The sequence below is a fragment of the Pseudopodoces humilis genome, chromosome 18, assembly GCF_049639895.1.
Source record: "Pseudopodoces humilis isolate 2021_Gansu_Grassland_sample_001 chromosome 18, ASM4963989v1, whole genome shotgun sequence".
Taxonomy (NCBI): Eukaryota; Metazoa; Chordata; class Aves; order Passeriformes; family Paridae; genus Pseudopodoces; species Pseudopodoces humilis.
In genome coordinates this window covers 6,090,890-6,103,697 of record NC_142217.1, presented here as the reverse complement: position 1 = coordinate 6,103,697, position 12,808 = coordinate 6,090,890, and the positions used below count along the sequence as shown (strand labels likewise).

Here is a 12,808-nt window from a genome sequence, read left to right as displayed (position 1 = left end):
GGAAATGGCTCTGTGAAAGAATTACTTTTTATGGGAAAGAAGGCTTCCCCTTAATGAAAGAGGAGAAAAAGGAAGAAGCCAGAGATAGCAGGGAGAGTCACTTAGCCCGTAAGAGTTTACCAAATCCAAAACCTGTAAGGGAAGCTCAGCAGTCATGGGAGATGCTAAGACAAGATAATGATTTTTTTATTATTTTCAAAGGATCTGCAACACAAATGATGCATTTGAATGAGAAGCCTGAAGTAATATAAATGTTTTGCTATGCTTGCCTTGCATTGCTCTCTTAATAAAGTCATGGAGTATAAAATGTCTAAAGCAAAGCAAAGCACTAAAATACTCAAGATGCAATTAGTGGAAGGCAGAGCAGTGAGGGGTAGTTCTGCCAGGAAGAGGATCAGTCATGATGGAAACTAAACATGGGCCAAGAGTGGCATTGCTAGGCCTTACAATCAAGTGAGGTCTAACAGCTGAGTTTATTCGATGGCTATTATTTATAAACATCCCAAAAATTGATTTGGGTCCATGTGAAAATCAGAGTATCTGAAAACACACTTTCTGTTGTCAGGTACTAATATTCGAGACTGAGCTTAGAGGTAAAATAATCAACAGGTTTTGTAGCCCTGGATTTGAGTTCAGAAAAAAACACATAATGCTCCTTCAGCCCAGCTGAGAAATCAGATGGGTAGGAATATGTAATAACCACAGAACTTATTTTGCTACCAACGTTTTAATATCCTCACCCCAAAATAACCAGCAGAAGTGGCAGCATCAGAACACAACTGAAGAATGGACTTCATAAAAAGAATTTTATGAAAAGGGCTGTCCCATCAGGAAGTATTAAATGCTATTAGGCAGTCCCAAAAGTAATGAAGAGAGTAGCCAGGAGGGGTAGAGGTTTTAATGACTTACAGTTTGTAGGTCAACCTTCCTCAGTGCCTCAGTGCCCAGCTGCTGAAACTTGTCAGTGAAAATTCTATTATAATGGGGCTGAAAATGTGTTTGACTCTCAGCAGGGAAGCATCTGAGGCCTCTTCTAAGCAAAAGTAGCTTAAATTCATCAAAGTAATTTGATGACTGGAATTCTTCTGATCTGTGACTGAGAAAAGGCAGATTTCTCCAAAGGCACATTGATGATAGGAAGTGGTAACATGAGGTTATAAAAAGAAATACTTTTCTAAGGACAATATATAATCAAACATCAAGCCATAGAAAACAATTTACATGTTCATCTACTGGCCCCATCCATTCCATAGATATTCAGTTGGCTATTCAAATATGAATGATATTACAACCACAAAACTCAGCTCCTAAGTCATTCAGCAATTTTAATTTTTCAAGTTAAAAAAATAATAGTATAAATAATATGCTGTAGAAATCCTTGGCTTTGCTTAATATAATTACCAAAAATCATACAAATCATCTACTGCAGCCTAAATGAAATTGTTTTAAGAGTACACTGGTAAGATTCCTCCTTTAAACTTGTTTGTTCTATTTTTATACTTAGGGAGATACAATTTTAAAAAGTTATTATTACAATGAGGATTGTCTACAAAGTTTTCTGTTCTTACACTCTGTAAATGTGGAATCACTGTTACTTCAGTGAACTTCAGTTTAGATCTCAAACATGAAACATGGCCAGCAAATTGACACATTTAAGCAAATAAAAAGGCCTTTGGAATTAACAGGATTCATGGTATTATATCAGCAAAATTTAAATAACTAATGATTTTATAGAAAAAGCAAATATGAGCATAAGTAAGAAAAACTTAATCTTAGAGTTCACAGATGAAATTTAATTAAATCTTAATTTTTCCCAGAAGACACAATATAAGCATTTGTTTTACTATTTTTTATTAAAAGAACATGACAGGGAGGTGCACTTTGTAGGCACCATATCTCAACAGAGGCCTGGGAAAACAAAGACTGAAGGAACAATGAAAAGCTTGAGTTCCCAAAAAGAGGAATATAACCTGGCAAAAAAATACTTAAGGGTTATAGACTGTGTATTAAAGTTTTAAAGCTTTGGGATAGATGAAAGAGCAGCAGATGCAAAAGACAACAGGGGGCAGATTTTGTATCAAAGCCATAAAAATATACAGCCACTTTAATGGGCAATTATTCTTCACATTTGTGCTGCAGTTTGAATTTGTATGAGGGTGCCATATGCCCCAAGAAAGGTGTGCCATCAAAATGGATGAGCAGATCTACCTCTCATCACTCCTAATCTCTCCTCCTCCGCACAGAGTAGCAGGTCATCTGCCACCAAGAGTTTGCAAATGTTTTATGGTGAAGAATTTTAATGTTACGTCGTGTTTGCATCAGTTTATGGCTAATTTACTGCGGCACAGTTCAACTGCTGGAAAGACAGGGAGACACATCTACATTATTCCCATAGTTCAGGAGGATCCCCGTTGAGGAAACACAATAAATTAAAAACAAAGAGATATAATGGGTAGCATGCTGAGAAAGGCTAAGCAGAATAATCTATATGATATTATCTGAGATTTCAGGAACAGAATCAGCAGCTTATCCCAATGTGTGCTGTGTTTTCCCTTCACTGGAATAGTAATAAGTACTATTAAGTGGCATTCTTTGAAAGAATTATAAACACTGTGCTAAAGAGGATTTGCGCATTTAAATACACAGGCCAAAGCACATTGCAAGCAAAATGTAAGCTCTGTTAATACAGATTTTAACATGAAAAGGCATTTATATATAAATATATGTACATACACACACTTCAAATTCAGGGTAAAAAAAAAAAAATCTTTAGAAAGTTCACAGTGTTTAAAATTACAGGCTGAAAATACATTTCTCCACCTGCCAGTGTTGTGAGATGATTTTCCCTGGGACCTAGCTGTGAATTAACTGCATTCAAAGGAAATTTCCCACATACATCAGACACAGTCACAACTGGTCATTTCTATTTCTTTCTTTCACAAGCTATTTATTTTTTGAACCATTCTAAAAATTATAGACCAATTATTTCCTCACTATTGTAAAAATATACATGCCAGTATTACACACTGTTGTTTAGGAATGAATAAATCCGTATTTAGGAGAAACCCCTACTTATAGGGCATTCTCATTTGAAATGCATTAAAAAGGAAAACAAAAATCTCTAATTAATGTACAAGTCTAATCACCATTCTCCACATGGAAGAGTAATTTTTCACTGTTCATTTGCTCAGTGTAATCTCAAAACTGACATAACAGAAAAGCAATGGCCTATAAATCTGCTCTCATTTGTTTCTTTAATATTCATATTCCATTGAACTACAGCTGCTTGTTGCTGCAGTCTATTACAACATGCAAAACTGTCGATAAAAATATTATGAAAGGCAAGATGTGTTTCTTCATGGCTCTGTGTGCCATTTATTTGGAAAAAAATAACAACAAATGACTCATGGATTGTCCCTTAGTTTGCTGCACGCTGGGCGATTAGTGATTAATTACCTTGCTGTAAATTGACATGGCACAAGGAAATTGACACAGCTCTGATTAATTAACTTTTTTATGCAAGACAGTTACTTACAAAACACTGCACACTGTAATTGAATCCCTTTACACAACACTACTGCATTAAGTTTCCTGTCAAATCCAAATTAGCACCAAATTTCACATAAATGTGGTGAAACTTTTTATACTGATGCACATGTAAATATTTATGGAAAGGGGATAGGCAACTATTTAAAACACTGTTTTCAAATATTTCATCCTCAGACATGGGAAGAATCAGATTTTGAGATTATTCCATACCAAACTATAATCAAATGCACACAAAAAATCACATAAACTAAATACTTCAGTAAAAGCAACCTACTATTTATTCCTATGTTAAATTATAGGAAGACACTTAACTGTTCAAACAAAGCTTTTCATTTAGTTATCTTAAAGCTGCTTTCATATCTAATTGATCTATTATTTCAATGACTTCCACATAATGACTTTGTAATTATTTTAAGTCCAGATGGAATTATTCTTTTTGTTCCATCTCTTCTTATGTACCAATAAACAATCCTTTTCCCTGTATATTGCTACCATGCTATGCCATTAATTTATAACCACCTGAGCAAATCCTTGATGCCCAAGCCTGGAAACTGTCTCACCTTCCTGCCTAAGCCTTTTCCACGTGAGGGTGCCTGTTCACTGGCACAGCTGCCCAGAGGGGCTGTAGGTTCTCCATCCATCCTTGGAGATGTTCACAAGCTGTTTGTGGTCCTGGAGAGCCTGCTCCAGGCTTTGCTGCTGGAGCAGGGGTGGACAGGATGTTCTCCAGAGTTCCTTCCAACCTCAGCCACTCAGATTTGGCCATTTTGTGATTCTGTGGTTATCAGAAATTCCCTTATACCTCACCCTTCTTTACCTGGATTGCATATGCAGCCACCTGACGTCACCCTAGGACATCAAGGGGTTTCCAAGAACAAGAAAAAGGAAATGGAGGACATGAAGTGATACAAAGGAATGGGTAAGATGACTGAGAACTCTTTCTGTAAAGCTGTGTAATGACACCAACCTACACCTTTGAATTAAAAAAAAAAGCTATAATTGGTAGTGAAATTACTTAGGATATACTTAAAATCAAAATGAGAGTACTGCATAGCTGAAATTGCAAATAGTTGAGGTACAAAGAACAGTTGGGTTTTAACAAAGGAAACAACTAAAAAAGAAGGAAAAGCTCAGGAGGTGAAAAAGCACCCAGGACATAAAGGAAAAGAAACAGTAGAGATCAGAGAAGACATATTTGATCTTAAATTAAAGAACAATCTTCAAATATAGATGATCAAAGTGATCAATATCTTGTCTGGTGTTCCCAGTTATTGGACAGATACAAGTTTCAAGCAAATGGAAGAAATCCCCCGTGTCTAACAAAGCACCATTTCCAAGACAAAGGAAAAAGACCATGGTTGGGAAAAGCTGGAAGAAGAGCAGCACTGCTATAAAGAGATGACAAAATTTAGTAATTTGAATGCTTGAAGTCAATTATATAGTGACAAGAAATACTGTTTAGATGACACAAGGATTCCTAAAGCTCAACAGAATTATTAAACTGCAAAAAGAGCACTGTCAGAATGCACTGGGAACAATTTAGGCAGGAAGTAATAGAGGAAAAACCCAGCTGTTAACCTAATCCAAACCATAAAGGAAAAATTGTCAAAACAAAGAATTGCACCTGCAAAGACATACTGATACTAAAAATGTTAATTCTTAAAAAGCACTTACTATCTGTTAAATTTAGGTTGAATTTTGTTGTACACAGAACTGTTCAAAGAGCCGTGATTCAATAACAACCATCACAAAATAGAGTGACACTAAGGTGTGCCTTTATTTGCAACCAAATCTTGAAGACTAAGCTGAAAAACACAAAATAAGGAGTTTGCTATCTGACAGACAGGGTGATTTGAGATGTACAGCCAACACTGTGGGTCTGGTACTAAAAAAGAGTGACACAGCAGAGAGGTTACAGGATGCAGAGCCAGGGAAGGTGGCAGCCAGGATTGTGCACAAAGAAGTCATGATGTATCATGTGATACTATCCTGAAAATAGTTGCAGAAAGACAATGTATACTGATACAGAACATCAAAAATGCTGTAGGACGAATTTCAGACAACACCAAAAAAAACCCCAAAAAACAAAACAAAACAAAAAAAACAAAGAGGCTGACTTTACATTTAAAAACAGGTTGATACTTAAATCAAAACTATAATGCAATGCGTATGAATACAGTTTTACTTAATCTTTTAAATTTTGTATTATATTTATCTTACTGGAAAATCAGTGGTGTTATCCTGCATCGCAGCAAGGCCCAACACAATGGGACAGAACAGAGCTAAAAAAGCTCTGAAAAAAGAACAGAGCTAAAAAAACCTTCTGAAGACATTTCAACATGAGATGACATCAACATTTCTCTACACTTCCATACCTTGGGGAGGGAATTATGGAAAGCCATTCCCTTAATACTTAGTATTGGTATCTTCTTTATTTAAGCTTTCACTTAAAGCCACTGTATTTAACATCCAAAAGGGAAGGGCAATTAGCACATTTTTTCCTGATTACTATGGGGAGATTCTCTTCATAAATAAAGGGAATTAATTCAGGAAGTACATCAAAAGATAGTTTGACCCCTAAATGTTCAGTAATAAGGTTTTTGTAGCATGGAAATCACTTATGGGATTGCTCTTCTCAGATGTACAGACATTTCTCTTTGACAGGATTTTTGCACCCTTAGTCAGGAACTGCAGCCCTACAAGAGTTAATTTGGTTAATTAATGGCCCAATCACAGACTCCTTTGCAGGGGTGCTCTACCTGTTTCCTACAAAGCAATAAGTAGCCAGGTGTAAATACAATGCACTGATAAGTGATGAAGTGACATCCCATTCCAATTTAGCTCAAGAGAAAACAGACCTATCGAAAATTTAATTTGCAGAACCTTTCTACATTCAATTCAGAAATACTGAAGCTCTGGCAAATTATTTTTACCACATGAATACTTATTTTTAAACTGTTCCTGACCCATATTCTAATTCCAAATGGGAAGCCTACCAAACAGTTAAATGAAGAAAAACTACAACAATAAAATCAGAACAAATTATTCATTGATATCATTGCAATATATGTAGATTTGGATTGAATGAGGTCAGTGATGACTGACACAAAACCCAGAGAAGGATTCACCAAGTGCCAGGAGCATCTACCCTTCAGCTGCCTGGAGTGGCACAAACTGCCATCATTATAATATAATTTTCAGGTAATTGCACATGTGCAACAGATTAAACCTGACAAAATCAACAGAATCAAGATTTCCAAACCAAATGCTTCACCTAATGATTTGGCTCAGAAGCGCACTTTGAATCACCTTTTGAAAATTTCTATTTTCCCTGTGTAATTTTGTTGGTATTGAAAATATCCCAGAACATAATAGAAATGCCAAAGGTCTTCCTTCAATCCATTAGTAACGCCACAGGAAAATAAAACCTGGAATGTCTTCACTGAAACAAGCAACATGAAAAGAGTTTCATACAGCATTTTTTTGGTGGTTTACTAAAATTCATAAGCCAAGTAACCTATCTCTAAAGCAAGGACATATAGCATAGACGGGCTTGACTTAATTTTCATTTCTGTAGCACCATGAGTCCTCAAACACACTAAATCCTACTACTGGATGTGCTTTTTATAAATAAAAAAATGTATATTTATGATTTTCCCCATTTATTCTATAAGTAAGATTCTGAACCATCCTCCATCTATAAATTAAAACAAAACACCCACAGGAAAAAAAACACTTTTTAAAACTAGGACATATGTCTGCTATATGTAACTGCTAATATTTTCAACAGAGAACAAAATTCCAATCATGTAATTAACACTTTATGCTTATGCCATAGATTGTCCTCTCCTTGCACATCATGCATGGAATAAGAATAATATTGGGATAATTTTGGGACACTTCTAATGTCTGCTCTGAAGGAATGAAGCTGAAGTGTTTTCCTGATTTGTTTTAAAAAAAACCCCACAAACTTTAGCATTAGAAATACTTCTTGTCAAAAATATTACAGGACCAAAGGTTTCCAGGGAATTTTCCAAAAGAGCTGCCTTCCCACCTTTCAAAAACATCTCATCTTTGCCTTGTTGTTGCCTGGTCGCTCATAAGCCAAAATCCCAGGGCAACATAGTTTATTGTTTTAATATCTGTCTGACGCAAAGCAAAAGTATCCTCTGGTGAGTGCTTATCTGTCATATGTACTTCTGTGAAAGAAATATCAAGATAAATAAGATGTTCTAGGCCATATCATGGGATTATGAGCTTGGCACTGACTGAATTCTGTTTAAAAATAGTTGAAACAATAAATAAAAAATAAAAGAAAAAAAATCCGCACTGATATTTTGAGGATATTTTGAGCTTGAAGAGCATTGGGTTTTAAATATTTTAATTATAAGGGGTTTATGTTATTGTAGTATGAATAGAAAATGAACACTCAAGTCCATAAATGGGACAAACAAGATGAGAGGAAATAATATTCATAATTTAAACAGTTAAAACAATACAATTCTATTCTAACGGTACAATGGACTGTGAACTTACTTAGTATTAATTAAACTCAGTGTAATGGCATTTTCTATATTGAAATGAATAACCAGTGATCTGGAAATTCATTTAGACCATTAGGTTAATTACAGAAACCGATGGAAGTTTTATCAGACAATTACAATTAAAGAACACGAACAATGTGGGACAGATTTATAAGCATTTGTACCACCTCAATCATTTTTGCTGAATTCCACCACCGCTTCTTCCAAAACTGTAATCAATATATCAATTAAAAAATGGGCCATCAACTTCATTTGCCCTTGAGTATGATAAAATAAAACAAATTAATATCGGATTTTGCATTTTCATATTTTTCTTCTTTTAATTCTATCACTTGATTGCAGTATGAAAGATTTATTTAGGAGCTGATAAGCAGGCTCACTGAAGATGAAACAACTCTAACATTTAGGAAATCTAAGCCAAAATTGACTTCAGTTTAAATTGTACTCACTGGAGTCAAGGCAAAATTCTCTTTTATGGGCATACTAAACATTTGGGAAATAGAAGTATTCATCTGCACATCATTCTGAACAAAGGCCTGGAGAAACTTCAGATATTTTACCATATATGTGAGCTACCCATGTAGTTAACAGTGAGCTATCCCATTGTGCTCAGAAAAATCCACTAGTAGCTACACATACAATAACTTGAATATCTTAATGCTTACTTGGAGCTAAAATAAAACCTAGAAGTTTCAGAGATCAAAGCGCTGATTTAGAGAGTAAAAACATTTATTAAATTCCATCTCTCTCCTGTTGCCCTCCACGGGGCCTGGCTGGCACAGCTGGACATGGCTGAGGGATGGGGTGCACAGTTTGAGGCTGCTGCCCCACCACCCCAGCGAGGGCTGGCTGGGCCCAGGGCTGCTGGGAGCCAGTCCAGAGCACAAGGATTTCTACTGGAAACACATCTCCTCTTCCACACCCTGCGAGGGACAGGGACGTTATCAGGGGGACAGAGCCAGGCATGTGCTGGGAAGACAAGGAACAACAAACATGACTTGCAACAAGAGAGGTTTCCACTGCCAGGACATTGGAATGGATGACCCCATAAAATCGTGCAATCTCCATCCTTAGAGGTGCTCTGCTGCAACCTGGTCCTTCCAGCCTGAATTATTTTACAATTCTGTAACTTCTTATCTTCCTTCTTCCCCATGCTTTGGCTCTGATAAGCTTCTACTTCATTCACATTTTCAGACACTTCTATTATAGAAAAATGGGGGGAAATAGGCACAACACAGTTTTTAAAAGTTCTTGCATAAATTCAGATTTGTATTTTTGCCTTTTTGAACCATACATACCCAGCTGTGTTACTGTCCTTGGCAGAAAACTGATACACACATTCAGGCACGGAAATTTTTTTCTTCTTTTGAATCTTCCTTTTGTCCATCAGTGTCTTCATATTCTCATGGATCCTACTCATATGTGGCATCAGTTTGGAAAAGTTCCAGAACTACTCTTGACACATTTCTTATTTACCAGTAGATACAAGTTTCTTCAGGACTTTAAAATTCTCTGTGGAAGCAACTATTCTAAGGAAGTGAGGGTAAAAAAAGACCATCAGTTATGTGCAGCCAAGCTGTTTCATTTACTTTCAGTGAGATATCCTGGGCTCTAGGAAGGTTCCAGTGAGTGCTGACTCACTGGGATTTGGTGAACTCCAGTCATTCCTGGCTGGATATAACTCCTTTCAATACTTGTCTGCATTATGGCAATGATGAAGGATTTAATGAAATCTGTTGCATCAGTTCTGCCCTGGAGATGCCAATCCTGTGGGAATCTGCAGCAGCCAAGGTTTCCTGCCTGGATTTCATGGCCATGGTTGTCACAGGACCTGTCCACCCAGGGATGGGAACACAACGGCATGCTGAAACTCTGCTTTCTACATAAAAGAAAAATATCTATTCCAACAATAGATGTGCAAATGAAAAACTGATCCAGGTCCCATCTTCTCCTTCAGCATAAGACAACAGATGAGGCATGAGAGACTATTGCTGCTGATTTGTTCCACTGCTTGCAGAAGAAACAGCTCATTTCTTTCTGTATTATGCGAAGGGCCAGAAGTGATGGAAGGAAGAAGAGCCATGTTTCCATCTCTTGACGTATTCAGAGGTGTAACTAATCATTGTGCTGGGAAATGTATAGTGTTATAGATAAAATATATCCTGGAGAAATGAAATATCAGAAGAGAAAGAGCAGCTCCAAGAACTACAGTCTGCTTTCTGCAGAGCCAGTGGGTAAGAGTGCTCAGAGTCATCAGAGGCTACCAGTGACCAGTACAATTACAAACCGGCAAGTTCAGTGAGAAACCAAGCTTGCCAAATTAAGAAAAATACATCTTAAAAGCATGTTCCAGTCCTTCATGCCTTATAACCCAGGAGCAAAAGATGAACAGTCAAGTTAGACAACACTTTGAAAAATGGGGACTATCCTCTTCCAAATACCTGTAAACTCCTAAATGCCATTAGCACACCGTGAACTTCAATTATCTCAGATGGCTTTAGAAAAATCTCAGCAGACTCTTTCCCTTCTGTTATAAAATCATTACAAATTGAAAACCTTTTAATTCTTACATTGTAAGCAGTTGTAAAATATCACACAGTTACAATATCAGCAGTAACAGAATAAACAATTAACAAATTATTCAAAAAGGAAGGCTGCAATATTGTTGTCTACATGGAATGATAATAGTACAAGTATTCATCTCCTAGACACTAATGTCGACTTATCAGTTATAATTTCAATATTACAAATGTGCACAAAAATGGAATATAGAAGATCTTTAAACTAATAAAAGAAATGAGACGAAAGTCAACCTTCATTTCTATTCACTTCTAGTGGAATTTCCTACAGAAATGAAGCTATTTTACATCTTTATTGAAAGTTTTGTAATAGAGAGACATAAAAAACCTAATTACAATATTTAGTAATTGTAGTAATTTTGTGCTATTAGGAGTTGTGACCCTGTAGGGGAAACTGCATTTTGGCAAGGAAATTCTATACATAATAGTGGAAAAATCATGACTTGCCAACACACAGATTCAAAAAACGTGTAATAATTTCTGCTGCAAGGGCTACCAGCAATGCCTGTTATGAAACTGTGTATTACACATTGCCCAGTGGGAGGCAGATAGGCAAAGCTTGTTTATTTATGTATTTGGCATAATTGAAAACAAACAGGTGTTTGTTAGGATATCATTATTCAAGGAGCACCACTGCAAAATAAGGTTTTTCAACAGGACTGGCTCAGGACACATAATGGAAACAGTGAACTCCAGAGCTCAGCTTGCTCACAGTGTCTCTTCAGGGAATCAATATTAGTGGAAATATCATCTGATGGAAACAGCAATCCCAGCAATAAAATTCTTGGGGTACAACTCAGTGAGACAATGGAAGCAACAGGGTAAACTTATTAAAAGCTTTCAAAGAAGAACAATTATCAGAAAATTATAACAAACACTGTCCCCTCTTCTTTAAAATAAGCTCCCTAATAGTGAGATAAGTGAAATGTTTGGATCATTTTCTAGGAAAACAATTGTCAGTCAAAAAGGAGGAGTGCACTAAAAACATCCAAAAGGGAGCATTAATTTAAACTGTAAGTACTTCATATCTCTTTGTTACTACAAGGAGTAAAAAAACCCACTGCTAGGGAAAGGTGACATATTAGAAAATATTCTTGGAGCACCTGGAAGCAAACGCAGACTTAAGTGACAATTTAATTTGCAATTTAAAACACTTTATGCATTTGGTTAGTTCACTATGCATTTGTAGACTCCAGAATCCTCATTTAAAGGGGATCCCATATGAATCCCAGAAAAGCAGCAGCTCTAGCGATGCCATTGATATTGTTTGACATAAGAGAATTACATGACTGTAGAGATGATCACTATGGATTTTTTTTGCCTTAATTCCTAGTTTTAATTTAAAAAATAATTATTTTAGTAGTTAAGATAAGCTCCAGGAGCTGGATTGAATGAAATCTTCATAAAGAGCATATCTGATAATGCTGTTAAATCAGACCATGTATTTTCTTTAGAGGACTACAATGAACACAGAGCCAGGGCTGCTGTGAGCAGCAGTTCCTGCTCCTGCATTCAGCTCCAGGTTTCTCATCACTAGATGCCAGAATGAGCACCAGTGGTAAAACCAATCCAATGTTAAACACTCTCAGAAGAGGTTTCTGCTCAGAATTTCAGAGGACACATCTCCACTCCAAAGTATTGTACAGAAAAATGGCTGATGGCAGCATCCATCATGTCAGCTCGTCTCTCTGCTCCTTTTATTAGGGCAGTTTTTATGGCTAAAAATACCCCCCTTTCATACAGGCTGTCCCTTTTGTAAAAAAATATTTCATATCTAATTGCTTCCTGACCCAATCAAATGGTGGCATGGTAACAGATATTTTGTGTATTAAATCACAGTTGTGAGCAGGACAGAAGAAGAAAAACAGCATCTTCTACACGAAATGCAGAGCACACAACAGTACTGGATTCCAAAAGCTGTCACTGTTACTGTAGAGCTTTTGACCATTTCTGTACAGCATTGCAATATAGAATTCTTTTTTTTTTTTTTTTTTTAACAAAATATACTTTGAGAACAAAGATGCAAATGAAAACACTGAATTATCTGTTGACATTACTTACATATGTTTATAAACACCACATTTACCTTAACAAGAGCTGTCGGGAAAGTTGACATTTTTAGGGGGCTTAATTCAC

At 36.3% G+C, this 12,808-nt stretch overlaps 1 protein-coding gene across 30 annotated transcripts in view; it reads right to left on the bottom strand.

Annotated features, from left to right (window-relative positions):
- Positions 1 to 12,808, bottom strand: part of RBFOX1 (RNA binding fox-1 homolog 1) — a 773,250-nt gene that overhangs the window by 49,694 nt on the left and 710,748 nt on the right. The gene's annotated exons all lie outside the window — the stretch shown is intronic.